This window comes from Heptranchias perlo, chromosome 2 (genome assembly GCF_035084215.1).
Source record: "Heptranchias perlo isolate sHepPer1 chromosome 2, sHepPer1.hap1, whole genome shotgun sequence".
NCBI lineage: Eukaryota > Metazoa > Chordata > Chondrichthyes > Hexanchiformes > Hexanchidae > Heptranchias > Heptranchias perlo.
Genome location: NC_090326.1, coordinates 112,642,583 through 112,650,556, shown reverse-complemented (window position 1 = coordinate 112,650,556; position 7,974 = coordinate 112,642,583).

Here is a 7,974-nt window from a genome sequence, read left to right as displayed (position 1 = left end):
ACGGGACAGTGGCATGTGTAAGGTCACACAAGCTGACCACCTTGAATTCTGTGAAAAACAAGCTTGCAAAGTGTCTTGTGACTAGATGAGTAATGTTAAAACAAGCTGGCCATCTTGAATTCATTGAAAAACAACCTTGTAAATCTATAAGGGTCTTGTGAATAACAACTCCGTATATGATGTGAGGATCTGGTCAGGGGGCCATAAAAACCCAATGTCTCCTGAGCTCAGTGTGGAGGAATCGGCGAAGGCCACCCAGCTGTCAGAAGACTTGAAACGACCACACCGCCAACTTAATTATGAACTCTACCCAGAGATCAAACGGGGCAATATTATTTTAATCTCTATTATTACTGTCTTCTAATATTGGGTACTTTTACATGTTTGATTTGACTATTAATAAATGAGACATTGATTACCATTTGGCAAAAAGTCCAAATCTGTTACATATTGGACAAGCAGTCTAACATTTTTTTTTGGTTTCGTGGGAACAACACCACCTGCACGTTCCCCTCCAAGTCACATACCATCCCGACTTGGAAATATATCGCTGTTCCTTCATCGTCGCTGGGTCAAAATCCTGGAACTCCCTTCCTAACAGCACTGTGGGAGAACCGTCACCACATGGACTGCAGCGGTTCAAGAAGACGGCTCACCACCACCTTCTCGAGGGCAATTAGGGATGGGCAATAAATGCCGGCCTTGCCAGCGACACCCACATCCCAATTAAAAAAAACACATTGGAAGGTGGAGAGATAGAGCTTGATCTCATTAGCTGACCCATGTATGCAGATGATGTCACCAAGGGACAGCATGTAGATCCTTGGGAGACTCCGGAGGTAGTGGTGCGGGGCAGAAGGAGAAGCTATTGCTGGAGATACTCTGGCTATGGTCAGATAGGTAAGAATGGAACTAAATGAGGGCAATCCCACTGAACTGGACAATGGAGTCGAGGTGTTAGAGGAGGACGGTGTGGTCGACTATACACAGAGGTTGAGGAGGATGAAGAGGGATAATGTACCAGTCACAGAGGATGTCATTTGTCACTTTGATTAGGGCCATTTCATACTATGTCAGGAATGGACACCTGATTGGAGATTCAAACATGGAGGAAAGATTGGGTTGGATTTGAGATGGAGATGAGAGATGGGGCTATAGTTTGCAGGAACAGATGGGTTGAAGGTGGGTTTTGTTAAGTCGAAGGATGATGACACCAGTCTTGAAAGGGAGGGGGACAGTATCTGAGGAGAGGAAACCATTTACAATATTCACCAGCATGTGCCAGGAAGGCGCATTGGTGGTGAGCAGTTTGGAGGGAATGAGATCAGGGGGCAGCAGGTGGGTCTCATTGATAAGATGAGCTAAGAGAGAGCATGTGGGAGATAGGAGAGAAACTAAAGATGCAGATTCAGGGCTACAGCAAGGGGAAGAAGCAGATGGTCTCAATCTTAGTGACAAAGAAGTTTTTTTTTATTATTCGTTCATGGGATGTGGGCGTCGCTGGCAAGGCCAGCATTTATTGCCCATCACTAATTGCCTTTGAGAAGGTGGTGGGCCACCTTCTTGAAGAACTGAATGGCTTGCTAGGCCATTTCAGAGGGCAATTAAGAATCAACCAGGTTATAGTCCAGCAATTTTATTTTAAATTCACAAGCTTTCGGAGGCTTCCCCCTTCGTCAGGTGAACGATGTGAAAACGTCTTCACCTGACGAAGGGGGAAGCCTCCGAAAGCTTGTGAATTTAAAATAAAATTGCTGGACTCTAACTTGGTGTTGTAAAATTGTTTACAATTGTCAACCCCAGTCCATCACCGGCATCTCCACATCAAGAATCAACCACATCGATGTGGGGTCACATATAGGCCAGACCAGGTAAGGACGGTAGGTTTCCTTCCCTAAAGGGGATTAGTGAACCAGATGGGTTTTTAAAACAATCCAGTAGTTTCATGGCATTACTGATACTAGTTTTTTTTATTCCAGATTTTATTTAAATTAATTGAATTTAAATTCCCCAGTCGATGTAGCTGGGATTTGAACTCACGACTCCAAAGTTACTAATGCAGTAGCATAACCACTATGCTACTGTACCCGTTTCCATGAGTTTCTCAAACTTGGATATACAATCTCTCTCTGTTCCTTCATCCAAGGGAAGGCTGCATGGTCAGAGGTGCCATCTTTCTGGTTGAGATGTAAAACCCAGGCCTGATCTGCCCTCTCAGGTGGACGTAAAAGATCCTGTGGCGCTATTCGAAGTAGAGCAGAGGAGTTTTCCTGGTGTCCTGGTGAACATTTGTCCTTCAAGCAACTTAATTAAAACAGTTTATCTGGTCATTTAAGAACACAAGAAATAGGAGCAGGAGTACGGCCCCTTGAGCGTGCTCCACCATTCAATAAGATCATGGCTGATCTTCTACCTCAACTCCACTTTCCCACCCAATCCCCATATCCCTTGACTCCTTGCTGTTTGTGGGACCTTGCTGTATGCAAATTGATTTTTTTTCTATTCGTTCATGGGATGTGGGCGTCGCTGGCAAGGCCGGCATTTATTGCCCATCCCTAATTGCCCTTGAGAAGGTGGTGGTGAGCCGCCTTCTTGAACCGCTGCAGTCCATCTGGTGAAGGTTCTCCCACAGTGCTGTTAGGAAGGGAGTTCCAGGATTTTGACCCAGCGACGATGAAGGAATGGCGATATATTTCCAAGTCGGGATGGTGTGTGACTTGGAGGGAAACGTGCAGGTGGTGTTGTTCCCATGTGCCTGCTGCTCTTGTCCTTCTAGGTGGTACAGGTCGCGGGTTTGGGAGGTGCTGTCGAAGAAGCCTTGGCGAGTTGCTGCAGCGCATCCTGTGGATGGTACACACTGCAGCCACTGTGCGCCGGTGGTGAAGGGAGTGAATGTTTAGGGTGGTGGATGGGGTGCCAATCAAGTGGGCTGCTTTGTTCTGGATGGTGTCGAGCTTCCTGAGTGTTGTTGGAGCTGCACTCATCCAGGCAAGTGGAGAGTATTCCATCACACTCCTGACTTGTGCCTTGTAGATGGTGGAAAGGCTTTGGGGAGTCAGGGGGTGAGTCACTCGCCGCAGAATACCCAGCCTCTGACCTGCTCTTGTAGCCACAGTATTTATGTGGCTGGTCCATTTAAGTTTCGGGTCAATGGTGACTCCCAGGATGTTGATGGTGGGGTATTCGGCGATGGTAATGCCGTTGAATGTCAAGGGGAGGTGGTTAGACTCTCTCTTGTTGGAGATGGTCATTGCCTGGCACTTGTCTGGCACGAATGTTACTTGCCACTTATCAGCCCAAGCCTGGACGTGGTCCAGGTCTTGCTGCATGCGGGCACAGACTGCTTCATTATCTGAGGGGTTGCGAATGGAACTGAACACTGTGTAATCATCAGTGAACATCCCCATTTCTGACCTTATGATGGAGGGAAGGTGATTGATGAAGCAGCTGAAGATGGTTGGGCCTTGGATACTGACCTGATGAACTCCTGCAGCAATGTCCTGGGGCTGAGATGATTGGCCTCCAACAACCATTAACATCTTCCTTTGTGCTAGGTATGACTCCAGCCACTGGAGAGTTTTCCCCCTGATTCCCATTGACTTCAATTTTACTAGGACTCCTTGGTGCCACACTCGGTCAAATGCTGCCTTGATGTCAAGGGCAGTCACTCTCACCCCACCTCTGGAATTCAGCTCTTTTGTCCATGTTTGGACCAAGGCTGTAATGAGGTCTGGAGCCGAGTGGTCCTGGCGGAACCCAAACTGAGCATTGGTGAGCAGGTTATTCGTGAGTAAGTGCCGCTTGATAGCACTGTCGACGACACCTTCCATCACTTTGCTGATGATTGAGAGTAGACTGGTGGGGCGGTAATTGGCCGGATTGGATTTGTCCTGCTTTTTGTGGACAGGACATACCTGGGCAATTTTCCACATTCTCTGGTAGATGCCAGTGTTGTAGCTGTACTGGAACAGCTTGGCTGGAGGCGCAGCTAGTTCTGGAGCACAAATCTTCAGTACTACAGCCGGGATGTTGTCGGGGCCCATAGCCTTTGCTGTATCCAGTGCACTCAGCTGTTTCTTGATATCACGTGGAGTGAATCGAATTGGCTGAAGGCTGGCTTCTGTGATGGTGGGGATATCGGGAGGAGGCCGAGATGGATCATCCACTCGGCACTTCTGGCTGAAGATGGTTGCAAACGCTTCAGCCTTGTCTTTTGCACTCACATGCTGGACTCTGCCATCATTGAGGATGGGGATGTTTACAGAGCCTCCTCCTCCCGTTAGTTGTTTAATTGTCCACCACCATTCACTAATGGATGTGGCAGGACTGCAGAGCTTAGCTCTGTCTATAGCATGTTGCTTCCGCTGTTTAGCATGCATGTCGTCCTGAGTTGTAGCTTCACCAGGTTGGCACCTCATTTTTTGGTACGCCTGGTGCTGCTCCTGGCATGCTCTTCTACACTCCTCATTGAACCAGGGTTGATCCCCTGGCTTGTTGGTAATGGTAGAGTGAGGAATATGCCGGGCCATGAGGTTACAGATTGTGCTGGAATACAATTCTTCTGCTGCTGATGGCCCACAGCGCCTCATGGATGCCCAGTTTTGAGCTGCTAGATCTGTTCTGAATCTATTCCATTTAGCACGGTGGTAGTGCCACACAACACGTTGGATGATGTCCTCAGTGCGAAGACGGGACTTCGTCTCCACGAGGACTGTGCGGTGGTCACTCCTACCAATACTGTCATGGACAGATGCATTTGCGACAGGTATATTGGTGAGGACGAGGTCAAGTAAGTTTTTCCCTCGTGTTGGTTCGCTCACCACCTGCCGCAGGCCCAGTCTGGCAGCTATGTCCTTCAGGACTCGGCCAGCTCGGTTAGTAGTGGTGCTACCGAGCCACTCTTGGTGATGGACATTGAAGTCATTGATTGCCATATTTTACCTACGTTACAACAGTGACCGCACTTCAAAAGTTATTTGTTGGCTGTGAAGCGTTTGGGACATGCTGAGGTCATGAAAGTTGCTATGTAAAGGCAAGTTCTTTCTTTACTAAATTTTTTTGGGAGGAACAATGCCTGCTGGTTTACATATAATCTTGTTTTCAGTTTGCAGACTAAAATGTGGGCGACAAGAAGAAGCATTAATCCTGTTAATTGGCTGTGAACTGCAACTAGGAGCTGTTGTAGGAGCAATGACTGTAGAAGTGGGCATTAAAGAGGCTCGGAGCTAGTAACCTGACTGCAAGGAGTAAAGATGGGCCTGATGTCTGCTGTTCCAGAAGAACCTCATGCAGAAGGCATTGGGAGAGCTGACAGAAAGCAGGCAAGGTCAGTCCCTGGTCATGGTTGACTCACATGAAGAGCCCTCACAATGTCCAAGTAGGAGTTCGGGCCATCAGAATCCCAGCAGGCTCTCAGTGAAACTTTGCAGCCAGCCCACAAGCTCACCCCTTCCACTGGAAAGCACTTAGACGAGGTAGTTGGTTAGGTGTTGCACATACAAAGGTGAAGCACCGTGGTAAATCACACCAGGGTTGAAATTCTACAACAGTTCCGTTAGTCTCCTGCCATAACTTGGATGGGGGACCAGTAGAACCTGTACAGAATTTCATTCCCAGACACCACTCACAGATGCATTCAATAAATTTATGTATTTGATTTGTTCAATTAGGCTTAAGTGGAGCATCGGTATCAACAATGTGGCTACAAGAGCAGGGCAGACTACATTGAGTGGCTCATCTCCTGACCCCCCCAAGGCCTCTCCACCATCTACAAGGCTCAAGTCAGGAGTGTGATGGAATACGCAGCACTCACCTGGTTGGATGCAGCACAACAATACTCAAAGCGCTCAACACCATCCAGAACAAAGTAGTCCACTTGTCCAACACCCCTCTACTTATCTTAATATCCAACTCCTCTACCATCAACACAATGTGGTTTCAGTGTGTACTATCTACATGATGCAGCAACATGCCAAGCTTATTTCGACAGCAGCTGCCACCCACAACCTCTACCACCAAAAAGGACAAAGACAGCAAGACCAAATTCTATTCCATGTCGCACACCATGACATTCCTGTCATTGCTTTGTTGTCACTGGGATAAAATCCTCAAGTTCTGTACCTAACACCATGGTGGGAACACCATCACTATAAGGACTGCAATGGTTCAAGAAGGCCCACCACCACTTTCTTAACGTAACTAGGGTGGGCAATAAACAGGACCTTGACATCGTTAACCACGCCCTAAGAACAAATAATAAAAAGAAATACGTGTGGGCATCTGAGAAGGTCTGATGGGATGGCCGCACATGCTGTTATCTTGAGAGCACCAACCTGTGAGCGGATTCCTAGTACCAGTACTGGCTCTGCATAACTTCTGATCGACAGAAAAGCAGACCCAATGATACCAATCAGATCAGTGAAGTCCTGAGAGATACATGTCTGTATCACAACCCCAATCTCTTGGAGGCCTGAAGAGGTAGTCTTCTCCAACCTGGTGCCCAAGGCCTCAGAGACAGCAGTATGAAGCTAAGGGCCTCTACAGATCAGCCTGGAGCTGCTACAAATTCTATTGTGCACTACAATACTGAAAGGCCATCCATATGATGCCATAGACGTAGATACTGCATTCCTCCAACTGGCCCATCATTTCCTACTCGTTCCTGGAGACCATCCCTGCATATTTGATGTTCTGCAAGCATCCTTCTTCAGCCAAGGGTTGACATCTCCTGATTCTTCGGTCAACAACCTCTTCACTTTCCACCCTCAGCTCCTCCTGCTTAATCATGCTCTGTGGATCACCCTCTGCACTCTCTCTCTCTGGCTCTCTCTCTAATGCCCCTCGTTTGGATGTCTCTGGGAGATTGGCAGGGAGAGGATGAGTGACAGTGCAAGGAATAAAGTGCTGGTAGGGTCAGAGAAAGACCATCCCTGCACACTTCCTGTGCGAGAACAACTAATAAATTTTTGTTTAAAAAAAAGTATTTTGCACTGCGCACAATCCAGCCATATCACTGTCTTTGTTGGTGTAATTTAGATTGCAAACCAATGTGTACAACAAATTACTGATTATGTGAAACTCTTTGGATAAATTAGCATTCTATCGAACAACTGGTAATTGTATATGGAAAGCACTGCTATGTATGTGGGGGCAGCTATCCTAAAAAATGGGAGAGTCATAGCACTCAAAATACCTGCTGGGGAATTTTGAATTGAGGATCCATTTTCTGCCTTGACAACCCTTACCTATTAGCAAACTAAATCATGTTGGGCTGATGCTAAGTAGTGAATAGATAATTAAAAATGACATTATTTGTACATGAAAGTATCTTTATTGATGTTCTTAGAATAATTGTGATTATGTAGGATGTTTGTTAGGTATCTTTTTCATGTTCTTGTTGAGCATACATTGGCAGTAGCTATTTGATAAAATATCAATTTGACGCACATCAATACCTTTTTTCAAGAAGATCAAAAGAGCATCATGATGAAACACATAACAAAGAATAGTCAACCAAAGGTATTACAGTGTATTGTTAAAAAAAACCTTGAAACCAGCAGATATTAGTCAAGATGTTGGTCAGCAAACTGGGTTCATTATTTGAGCAGGCTAATCTTTAAAATAAGAATATTTTGCATATTTTAACAGTAATTCTTTGAGAATCCAATAAAGTTTACGGACACACACCACAATATATCAAAAGCATGTCTGTATTTTGAATAAATTACTACCTCACAGTAAATTGAAGAATTTGCTGGGAGTCCCAAAATGTGGTAGCACTGGAGAGGGGGGTCCAAGAGTCTCACAGCTCTGGCTGGGGTCCCAGCATCTGGAAGCAGTAAGATACGAACAGGGGTATGGCAGCTTTGGGAATGTGACCAGCCCAGGACAATGTGACCCACCCTGCCCCTGACCTGTTCCTGACTGTCCTCTGGGTACGGCCTGCAACAGGTTTTTAAGCCCAAAAATCCACTA